This window comes from Colias philodice, chromosome 30, assembly GCF_061535455.1.
Source record: "Colias philodice isolate Cphi_HAF_F1 chromosome 30, ilColPhil1 Martin Lab GWU primary, whole genome shotgun sequence".
Lineage (NCBI taxonomy): Eukaryota > Metazoa > Arthropoda > Insecta > Lepidoptera > Pieridae > Colias > Colias philodice.
In genome coordinates, this window is record NC_143115.1 from 2,849,684 (window position 1) to 2,862,371 (window position 12,688).

The window sequence follows — 12,688 nt, forward strand, 5'->3', positions numbered from 1 at the left end:
TTTATTTTTTCTAAATAATTCTTAAAAGACTGACTTTCCTAAATGTTTTTCAAACTGCTATTAATAATGTATCTCTATATTATATATTATGTACTATTCATATTTTATGTGTACAATTTCGATCTTTGCTATATTTTTAACCGATTTCCAAGAAGGATTTTGCATGTTCCATTGTATTTAAATTTTCATTCCTAAAATATCGTTAAAAGACGATTTTTAGCTCAAAATGCTTGTAAATATGTTTATGCCTAATATATTTTTAATTAGTGACGTGTCTTTAGTGATAATACACATTTATTAATAAGACTCTAAAATTTTGGCATTTATATGTTTTTATGCAGTGGCCTTGGCTGGTCAACTAAGAGCCTATTGATAAAATATATTTCGATTTTTTCTTTGATGTCTGTTCAGCAGTTTTTGTGGTATAGAATGATGGGCAAACATATAAAATAGAGTAATATATGGAAGTATGAATTATGTTATTATGCATGATATATTGTAAATAGTTTTAGTTTTAATGTTTTATAATCGTGTAGACGTAATTGTGTTTAACCAATTATGTAATTTAAAGGCTATTAACATAGTATAAAGAGAACAAGTATAATATCTTCGAAGAAAGGTACATCACGCCGTTTGTACGTACCACAGAACATATAAAAGAGATTAGAAAGGCATTGTAGGCGGGGCAGACGCGCCAAGGATATGAGCACTGCTCACATCATCATCATGCGTATGATTCGTTCCATTTTAAATCGCGTGATCGCGCGGCGCTATGATTGGCTAGATTTGAAATTGCAAATATGTGCGTAAGCGGACTTGCGCGGACTTGGCCACACCCACAGGCGACACCGGTTCTTATAGGAACGGCGAATTATTGCCATTCTAACCTCTTTTATATATTCTGTGGTACGTACGCACACAACGCTGCTCGGTTCCTTCTCATGGACCGTTCTCGTGAGGACCGCGCTATTGCTGTGAGCAGTCCGTACTCGGTGGTTCATACAATTATTTAAAATATCAATGCGACAAGTAACAACCCTGCGTCTCGCGAGTTCAGAGGTTTTGTGCGCTCCTAAACGCTGGGAGGCAGCCTACTTGTTCTCTTTATACTATGTTATAAAGTTAATAATTCAAAGATCATTCATCCCATCATGATATATGAAAAGATATAAAATAGTTTTCATATAAATATCGATTATGTCGTATCAAATAACTAGAAACGAACGTAAAGAGACCGATTATTTAACAAAGCGGTAAATAGCCAATAGGCGATCATCGATTGCCGCGTTGCTATGACAACCATCCTGTCAAACGTTACAATAGCTAATAGGCGATCAGCTATAGCGAGGTTGCTATGACAACCATTTTGTCAAACATTAATCATAACCATACCTCAACAATTAAACCGATCAAGTTTCTAGTTATTTGGCACCATAATTGTTCCTAATACGAATTCATGTAGTGTTCAAATGTGTTTTACTTCACGCGACATTTTAAAATTAAATAATACTTTGGATTTAAATCGTGGTTTATTCGTTTTGTTACTCAAAATCTCTTTGTTCATAATACCACAATATTACAATATGGAAATACTACCGTCATGTACTTGAGATAAAAAAAATCATGATTAAGGGTGCACTCACACACATCAGTCACCGTCAAGTCACCGATGACTGATCGGTGACGGTTTGTGTACGTATCCACAAACACCAGTCACCGTCATGTTGTCCGTCAGTCACGTCGCCGGTTTGACTGAATCATTGAACACATACATCAGGTTAGTCAGTGATTAGACGTGTGTCACGCTAGAGAACATGTAGCAATTATTGACGGTAGCACGACGCTGACTGAACTGAGACGTGACGGCACCGGGTGAGTGGGGATAAAAGTATGATACATGTATGGAAAGATTATTTGACGTGCCTGATCGGTGACGTCACTGATAGATTTCGTGCCGGCGACTGTCGTGTGGGAACAGAGTCATACTAGAACTATTGATACATATTTTTTTTTAATCCTGTCCGGTGACGTGCCGTGACGGTGACTGATGTGTGTGAGTGCACCCTTAAAGCCATTGGAATTGTTTTTTTCTAAGTTATTGTTCTGTAAATATACGTAGTTAACAAAGTGATTTTTGAAATCATTAGCTTTTATAGCGTAGTTTTAATTAAGTTTTTCTTGTATTTTGTTTGATGTGCAATAAAAATAATCATGAGTAAATAGTGTTTCATTTTGTATCTATTCATTCTATGCAATTTAATATTATTAATTTAATTGAAGTGAATATCACTACATAGTATAGTATGTATAAAACAAAGTCGCTTTCTCTGTCCTTATGTCCCTGTAAAGCATAATCTTTTGATTTATACCTTGTAAATTGAAATATGTCCATGATAAAAACAAAAATTAAAACTCCAAGAGGTGTTTGAATCAAACAATTTACAGTCTTGGCCGTATCTCTGTCTACGGTCTTGGCAAATCATTACATTCTGTTGTCTATGAATGTTCCTTTTGACTTTTGAAGTTTTGGGATTGTAGTCTATGATTCTTCATAAGTTGAAAGGTGTCAGTGTGAGTGGACGTGTGTTTTTTACAACTTGCGTCATTAATTTTACCTGAAAAATCGAGTTATTCGTTGTTTTATTATAATATTGTATATTATAATAATAGTTATCGGCTGAATTTGAAAATAGTGTTCCCCAGGATTTTGTACTAGGTAAGCGCTTCGTTCTATTGTATTGTTCGTTTTTAAAATTTGGAAAACTTTACGAATATTCGACTACAGATTTTATTATGTATATTAATATTAAAATAATAGGGAATATAATAATTATAATCAGGTTATATACAAAATTGTTACGAGTAATTATTATTATATTTAGTAATGTGAACAAAGCCAATGAACAAAAAATTGCTACTTTGTTGGTATGAATAAAAATATTATTCTAAAATTGTAGGTAGGTACCTACCTGCGTTACAAAAAAAGAAGTGCAGAAACAAAGAACATTATATTATTCTAAATGCAGCTGAACATACATAATGTATTGTTGCAGAAAAGTTTACATTGTTGATTTTACATGTTTTGCCAATTTACTGCGAAAATACTTGCGTTTTACTTTTAAAGATTACTAAGTTATATCTATATTCACTTTGTTCTCAATATAGTAATAGTAGTCGTACATTCTTAATTAAGTATATTTTAATTATTAACAATAATGCAACCAACTTAAAAACTCGTTAGGTTAATTAGGTACCTACCTAGGTACCTAACAATTACGATTTTCGATATGTTTTTGTTTAGTCACAAGAAAGGTTCTTGTGGAAAGGAAATAGGTACCTACCTACCTACTTAAAAGGGGCAATAGGGCAGCTAGTAAAAGTAGTGAAAAAAATAAATAAAAAAATGTCGTGTGGTTTTATGAAACCACGGTAAAAGTGAAACTGTTCGAACGGTTCCGAACACTGCTTTGTGTAGCGCATGTCGCGTGACGGTCGGCTGCCGAGTAGGTATACCTACTCGGCAGCCGCGATACACGCGACTAGTTTTGTACCTAACTATGCCGGTTTCCTCACGATATTTTCCTTAACCTAAAATTGTGAAGTGAATTTAATAATTAACATGCTTATTTTGAATACTAGCTCTCCATCCGCGGCCGCGTAGTCAAGGGAAATCTCCCATAATTTTGTAGGATTTTATCAAAATCGATCGCTATTCGCGTAATTTACGAAAAAGTTACGCAATCGCGTACCTACAAGAGATGAATGATAACAAAATATAGTAATGTTATTGTGCTTTGGCCATAATAGCGCTAGAAAAAACTTAACTTTTGAAAATCAAAAATATACCAGTCATTCTTGTGTGAAAAAGTAAATAATTTGGAAAATCCAAAAGTGCACGCCTCATAATTTTTTTTTAATAAATATTTATTAATTATTATTTTTGTTTATTTAATAACAATTAAACCACATCGAATCAGACCCTGAAAAATGAAAGGGTTCTATTCCTGAGCATACTCAAGCGTAAGAGAAAAAAAAAAGACTCGATTAGTAAAGTATTTCGGTCGCTATCGTGTTAACAAGAAAAAGGATCCGCACATACAGACACACGGACGTCCAAGACAGAACTTTTTTAAACTGTTTTTTAACTAGTTTAAATAACAAAAATGACATCAAAAATATCATGAACGTTAAAAATAGTGTTTTTTCTTAATGTGTGTGTGTATGTATTATCTTACAAGTGCAATGTATGATACATAAAGACATTTTAAGTTTGAAAAATCAGATGTTTTGCGCGAAGTGACAGTAGTACCCACCTCAACGCTTCGCTTATGAGGCGTGCAATAGCGTAATAATATTTGCGATTTTCCGCCCACGATTTCATCGTATGTCGTCTGTCGTCCTGATAAACCATTACATTATTATTATTGTGTCGTAAATACATATATGTATATAATTTTAGAATAATATATCCTATGTGTACATGCCAATTTTCACACCGATCAGTCAGAATTTGCGAGAAATAGCAACAAAAATTACCATAATATATTTATATGAATCACTCTATCTAGTATGTACCTACATAGGGAAAGAGAAAGCGACTTTGTTTTATACGTACTGATAACCGATATACCTAATTAACAGCGAAATATTAAGAATGAAATTTACGAAAAAATTACGCAATAGCGTAATTTACTAAAAAGTTACGCAATTCACGTACGGGAGATGAATGATAACATAGTATGGTAATGTTATTAAGCTTTGGCCATAATAGGGGTGGAAAAATCCAGACTGACGTAAGTAGGTTTTTAATTTTTTATTAATAGCTTTTTTCCCGCGGCTGGATGCTCTGTCGAAAATGGAACAAAATTAGATATATATTAGATTAGATACTTGTTCTACTCTATTTATTAAACCGCATTAAAATTCGTTTCATGGTTTTAAAGATTTAAGCCTACATAGGGATAGATAGGTGGTCATGTGTATTCTTTGGCACAGTCTTTAGAGCAAATAATGATACTTTTAGCATACCTATATAGCAATATAGGTATGCTAAAAGTAAATAGGTTGTTACTTACTTGCTTTTAGTTTGAGAGGCGTCGTTAATTTCATCTCACTTGTGCAATAATATCTTTTGTTTCATGTAAGTAGGATGACGTCATAAAGGCACTGTTTACGTGTACAAACAAATTATGTACTATATCATAAGGATTCACACAGTCCTAGAGTTAATTGAGCCAAATTAAAAATAATTAGAGATGTCGTATTGAATGATAACGGACCCGTCACATTCAATGGAATCAAATCAATGGGGAAATAGTAGTGGTAGCCTGCAGTGTTAGCAACCTGAAGCGAACTGATTATCGTACCAGGGGCGTAAAATTATCGTACATTAAGCGTATATGGATCGAAATTATCGTACTTTTTAGGATAAAGTCAATTATAAATAAATAGATCATATAAATTGTAATATTGATATGTATGCAAGTTCTCTATAGTAATTAATCTTTGTTTAACTACCGCTGTCAAATCAACGGGACACTGAAACAAACCCACACGTTTTACGTGCCCTACTATATACACTATACTCTTTGGTTTTACGCGTGGTACAGACTACAGACCTGAACCGATTCCCTTTCCACTTTGTGTTCAATAAACGCTCCAAGTTTAAAATTCACTCGGACAAAATTTCACTGTTCCCATGAAAGTTCGATATGAAACACGTCAAAATTTCATATTTGTATGGGTGAAATAATATAAATTCTCGAATTTTGCATGATAGAAATTATCGTACAATCAGCGTACGATAATAACATGCTATCGTACATCGTACGTAGGCACAAAATTATCGTATTTGTACGATAATTATCGTACGGTTCCGAACGCGCGCTTGTAGCCCGCGACGCTATTTGTCTAAACAAGAAAATACTGAGTTTAGTCATGCTCTTCATGAGCATGAATATAGCTATAAATTGAATTGTATGTTAATTGTAAAAAAAATTGCTTTATTATTACATTACATTCATTTATTTCTGATTCATAATTGTTCACAAAAAAAAATGCTACTTTTTTCTATTATTATTTATTTCTTTTAAATTTGCCTACCTACTGATACCTTCAATTCTATCCAAAGACTCTGTAACTTTTTTATCATGTAGTATATATTTAGTCTTAAAAAAATTACGGAAGTGTGGCACTAGCATAATATTATCAGCTGTTTTTATCGTATTTTTAGCATTGAACAACTTCGTCTAGCGAAGGTCAATGGGGAACTGTACAAACTTGTGAGTTGTGTAATGTGTTTGACATGGTTTGGGGACTTCGTAAATTAATTATTTACACCTTATTGTGGTTTACCGACTTTTCTAAAGGATGATTCGATATGCGATGGGAACTATAGGCACCTATAGGTGACGAATGAGGTCGTTAGTTATGGACAGTTTCGAGTAAAAAAAAATATGATTTAATCAACAAAATATTATATAGCTTCTGCCTATGTCACACAGGAATAATAAAGGTTCTGTTGGTGAAAGAATTTTTCAAAGCGGTCTAGTAGTTTCGATACCATTATTGAGGGAATATACGGCCAAAAAAACTCTGCTGGGACAGCCATTATATAGATACTAGACTAGCTGTGCTCTGCGGTTTTACCCGCATTACTCTTTGCGTGATGGTAATATATAGCCTTCCTTTCCTTCATACATGAACTATGAACAGTTAAATAATTTTTCAAATCGGACCCATGGTTCTTGAGATTAGCGCGTGCAAGCAAACAAACTCTTCAGCTTTATGATAAAAAGTATATTTTGGTACCTATCTCATTTAAAATGATTTATTTCAGAACCACAGACTAATTATGTAACGAGGCAATTCAATTATAAAAATTTCCACAAATGGTCAATTACGTGGTAATAATTATTGTCACTGGAATGGTCAATTGTTCTTTGTTAACTTTAAAATAACTTGAAATCTAGTACGCTAGATTTTTTTCAATTTGTCTTTAGTTAATTAGTTGATTCCCGCGGTTCTGCGTGTCATTGCCCGCTTTGTCTGAAACCTAATAAATTATATACTAAAACCTTCCTCTTGAATCAATCTATCAATTAAACCGTATCAAAATCCGTTGCGTAGTTTTAAAGATTTTAGCATACAGGGACAGTGAGCGACTTTGTTTTATACTATGTAGTGATTTTCGTGTCACATGTTAGTCACCATACTCCTCCGATACTGCTGGACTGATTTTGATGAAATTTTGTGTTCTATTGCGTAGATCTGATAATAATCGGCCAATATCTATTTCATACCCAAAATGATATTGTACATATATATATATATAGACGTATCAACGCGATATGTCTGAAATAAATCTCTGAAATTTATATGAGAAGATGACTATCTTTTTCGACATTTCCCCGTAAAATCAAATATTATCGCCACGATTTCCTAGAATGATAATATACAGGGTGACTGGAAATTCGTCGTGATCATTCAAATGGGTTATACTAGAGGTCATTTGCAACAAATTAAGTCCTGCTAACCAGGTGTCAAAAATGGATGGTTATTGAGCTATGACACTTTTCTTTTTGAGGTGATACAAGTTTTGGGCAAGTTTTTTTTTAAGTGATCGCTTATTCTTCGGCTTTCAAAAAAATATCAATTGAATGTTAAAAGTGTATTCGTTTTTTTCATAATTAAGTACATAATTGTTTTTGGTAAAAAGGCAGAAAATTTTCATATCAAAATCCGTCATAGCATAGCTCAATAACCATCCATTTTTGACCCCTGGTTAACTAGACTAAATTTGTTGCAAATGACCTCTATTATAACCCCTTTGAAGGATCACGTCGAATTTCAAGTCACCCTGTATTTACAAACTCCACTTGTTATAAGACGCTTTGGTTTGCTTTGTACGCGGAAATTGAGCATGTTTTGACATCTTTATTCCTAAGGCTTCAACAACGATGGTGAAATGTTTAAAAAACTTTGTATCAAGAACTTTGTAGGTATGTTTATTTTCCTGTTTTCGCGTTGGTTGACTTCACCGTTAATTTTAATATTGTACAGAGAAACAATTTGTGTTGAAATGTGGTAAAGAAACATTATAAAAGCTAATTTAATTGAAAAGACGTACTCACATAAAGGGACACAGTGTAAAAAGTTTGAATTAAATGCGTTTTTTTAATGTACATCGGTGAATATGTGAATATGGAATGGAATATGGTGAATATGGAGTCTATAGGAGTTAGTTATATACAAGCACTAGCTGCTCCGCGCGGTTTCACCCCCGTGGCTCCACTCCTGTTGCCCGTAGCGTGATGAAATATAGCCTATAACCTTCCTCGATAAATGGGCTATCTAACACCGAAAGAATTTTTCAAATCGGACCAGTAGTTCCCGAGATTAGTGCGTTCAAACAAACAAACAAACAAACAAACTCTTCAGCTTTATAATATTAGTATAGATGTCGGTTAAATACACAAACAAGCATACATATTAACATTAAGCGTGTTAAAATGCTACTTCCTAATCTTTTATATATAAAAACTAGCGACCCGCCCCGGCTTCGCACGGGTGCAATGCTGATACTAAATACACTACAAAAAAATTGTGAACGTTGTATAGGTATAAAAATATAGCGGCCCGCTCCGGCCTCCGGCATCGCACGGGTATAAAATACATAGCCGGGCGGCCGCAAACGCTACGTCCTGCAATTTTTAAATCTGTAATATCTTCGAAAATATTCACTTAAATCATACGGTGTAAAGGGCCATATAGATCTATATTAAATGAACAATGTATCCATGGTATTTAATTGGTTAAGGATTAATGCTGTATTGGTTAAAATCGCTTCGAAAATTAGCCATTATTTGTCGTAAAAAGTAAATGACAAAAAAAAGTTATTGTGGGTTATCCATAAGAGATAGACATATACCATCGCGGACTTTTCTGTAGACCTTTTCAATGTGTATAATACTTAGTACATTATTTTGATAAAACTCGTAGGGTTCAGCCTGCGTTTGCAATGTAAGCGGAATAAATGTAATTTTTTACGACATCACATTAGAAACCTCAAAAATAACAGTACTTCTCCACTACTTAATGGATCTTATTATACATATAAACCTTCCTCTTGAATCACTCTATCTATTAAAAAAAACCGCATCAAAATCCGTTGCGTAGTTTCAAAGATTTAAGCGTACAAAGGGACATAGGGACATAGGGACATAGGGACAGGGAAAGCGACTTTGTTTTATACTATGTAGTGATGAATCGCAAAATGTGTTGGTAAGCGCATAACTCGAGAACGGCTGAACCGATTTCGATAATTCTTTTTTTATTATATTCCTTGAAGTACGAGGATGGTTTTTATGTAGAGAAAACGTAAATATGTACGTCGGGCGAAGCCGGGGCGGACCGCTAGTCTTCTTATATATAAAAATGAATCGCAAAATGTGTTGGTAAGCGCATAACTGAGAACGGCTGAACCGATTTCGATAATTCTTTTTTTATTATATTCCTTGAAGTACGAGGATGGTTCTTATGTAGAGAAAACGTAAACATGTACCACGGGCGAAGCCGGGGCGGACCGCTAGTAATATTATAAATGCGAAAGTTTGTGAGGATGTGTGTGTAGATACTGTGTGTTTGTTACTCTTTCACGCAAATACTACTAAACCGATTACAATGAAATTTAGCACACATATAGAGGGTAGCTTGGATTAACACATAGGATAGATTTTATCCCGGAATTCCCACGGGAACGGAACTATGCGGGTTTTCCTTTGATAACGCGGGTGAAGCCGCGGGCGGAAATCTAGTAGTACATAGTAGGCTTTAAAATTATACTCTTGCTACTATGTATTTTACTTAATACATTAGTAACACAATAAATCAAATCCAATATTATTTCTTATCTATTATCAGCCTTTACAACCAATTAAACAGTAAACGACAATAGATCACAAACAATAAAATTAAACAAACCTTTATTTTCACCTGTTTACAAAGATCTGCAAATATATAGACAATTGCCACCTTATTTATTCAGTAACAATGATAACGTATTCTCGGTAACAGACAATAAAAGTAAATATAACAGTCTGTTTCTGTTTACTCTGTACATATTTATTTTACTATCTATGCTTTGGAAAAAACCGTTGTGTAATTTTGTTTTTTTTTTCTTCCGGTTCAAATGAAAAGGCGAAACGTAAGGGCGCTTGTGCACTACAAGGAATTTTACTGTCCGGCATTCCGATTTTTTACGGTCCGGTGTGGCATGAAAAAACCGATGAATTGCTTGTGCACCTGTCCGTCTTTACTCGGATCAGTGCGGTACAGTTCAAGGAAGTATGGCGTTATAATGCTATCATAAATGATTGTTTTTGCATTTTACAAGAAACGTGTAAAAATATAGAAGGTGAAATATTATATAACTTCGTTATAATAAAAAGTAAAGTTCCGTAAGAGATTTAAAATGCGTGTTTCACTTATTTATTTTAATCGGTGACGAGGAGCTAAAGCTATTCCCACTTGAACTTTAACTTACCAACACTTACTTAGATAATAATTATAGGTCAATGCTTGGTCAATGTATATAAAATAACAATACCGACTTCTCAAATCTCATTGCCAGCTAAAAGAAAGTAAAACAAGAGCTTGCTTTCAATTGGCATATGCAATAAAAATAGTTAAATCCAAGCAAGTGGGCACTCAAAACAATTATACCTACAGCGACTCGTATACTCAAAAAACCATCCGGAATAGGGAAAAGTAAAATGTCGGACAGTAAAATTACGTATAGTGCACAAGCTAGTATTTAGATTAATTGCGTGCCATACCGGACCGTAAAAAATCGGAATGCCGGACCGTAAAATTCCTTGTAGTGGACAAACGCCCTAAAAGGTTTTATTATATCCGTTTTCAGATTATTTTCATAGAGTAAATATGTATGTGGCATTCTATTTTAACAATTTTTGATCATGTTTTATTCATAACTAGCTGTGCCCGGCGGTTTCACCCGCATTGCTCCGCTCCTGTTGGTCTTAGGGTGATGATATATAGCCTACTAGATACGATTAGCTGCTTTTTTCCCTAAAGACTTACAAGCATCCATACAGTCTTACAAACTCGCAACAATAATATAATTTTTGTAAATTATACTGCCCCTAGCCCATTAGGGCAATAGGGCAAGTTTTGTGCCCCAAATAAAATTATATTGACCTCGTTCAGATGTATATTGGTTCAATGAAACAGAGTTATCGGGATGGTTATTGCTTCTGATAAGTTATCTATTACTCGACGCAAGTGTAATATTAATATTGTTTTAGGGTTCCTTAAAATAAAACCAACAACCTTAATGTTGTTGAAAAATGATGGATATAATATACACACATACCAAATATACATAATATATTGAAATATAGTTTTAGGTAGGTAAGTGAATTATATTTTAGTTTAGGCAAGTTGGTTGGTTATGGATACACATAAGAATTTTCATATAAATAGCAGATTTATATCAAGAGTCCCACATCGTATACCTGTCCTGAAAATATTACATACATTCTAGTCAAGTTTATATAATCATTTTATCGTCAAAACATTGTGACAAAAGGCAAAACAGAATGTATTAACTGTGCAGTGCTAATAAATGATACGGAACCTTCATAAATTAGTTCAACTCGCACTTGACCATTTATTGCACAAAGATCAATGATAATTGTTGCCATGCACAATTTTTTCTCTCGTATGATACTGGTATTACCAGATATCTTGATTTATGAATTATGGAAATAACCTGTCTAGTGTATTTTTTACTAGATTTCCGCCCGCGGCTTCGCCCACGTTTTCAAAAGAAAACCCACATAGTTCCCGTTCCCGTGGGATTTCCGGGATAAAACCTATCCTATGTGTTAATCCAAGTTACCCTCTATATGTGTGCTAAATTTCATTGTAATCGGTTCAGTAGTTTTTACGTGAAAGAGTAACAAACAGCCATACATCCATACATCATCATTAGATATATTTAATTTTGATTAGAAGGTAAAAGTTGTTTGTAAGTAGGTACGTGTTTAACATTGACGATTTTTGTAGTAATAGAATTTTATTTTTTGCTGTATGTACCTATTGTATTTAATTTTATGCGCTTATTATAAGGATATAATAAGAGTAAGGGCCGATTTTTCAATCGCGAGATAAACAGTCTAATAAATACCCCTCGAATAGATTTATTCAATTATTTATCTAACTCATTACGGCTCGCCTATTTTTCAATCGTGATTTATTTGATGAATAACTATCTGACCAAATATTTCCATATTGGCAGCACTGCTCTCGGAGTGGCGAAACAAACATATTAAATTAGTCAGGTTAAAGCGGGATAGAGTCAAATCTTGCAATTTGTCAACAACCGTCATTATGACTCACGTCAGGAGTGCACTTGTCTTCTATGATTGTTGATTGTTGTTTTGATTCGAGTAAAGAGTTTGGTTAAATTTGTGTTTCAATTTATATATTTTACGATGGAAACGACATACTTAAAGGCAGCGTTCGGCAAATTTTCAATGGCATGGTCATCAGTACTATCAAAAACATCAATTTCAATATGATTTTAATTGATAATAATTATGTAGAAAGAGGTTTAATTGTTAATAATTCTACGCTCTATGTTATGACATACGAAAATATCCCAAAT

General features: G+C 33.8%; 1 protein-coding gene across 2 annotated transcripts in view; it reads left to right on the forward strand.

Annotated features, from left to right (window-relative positions):
• The first annotated feature begins 2,561 nt into the window (after nucleotides 1-2,561).
• Nucleotides 2,562-12,688, forward strand: part of LOC149475438 (putative multidrug resistance-associated protein lethal(2)03659) — a 53,193-nt gene continuing 43,066 nt past the window's right edge. For both annotated transcript variants that reach the window (XM_089713319.1, XM_089713318.1), the window contains exon 1: nucleotides 2,562-2,716. The gene's annotated coding sequence lies outside the window, so the exon portion shown is untranslated. The remainder of the gene's footprint in view (nucleotides 2,717-12,688) is intronic.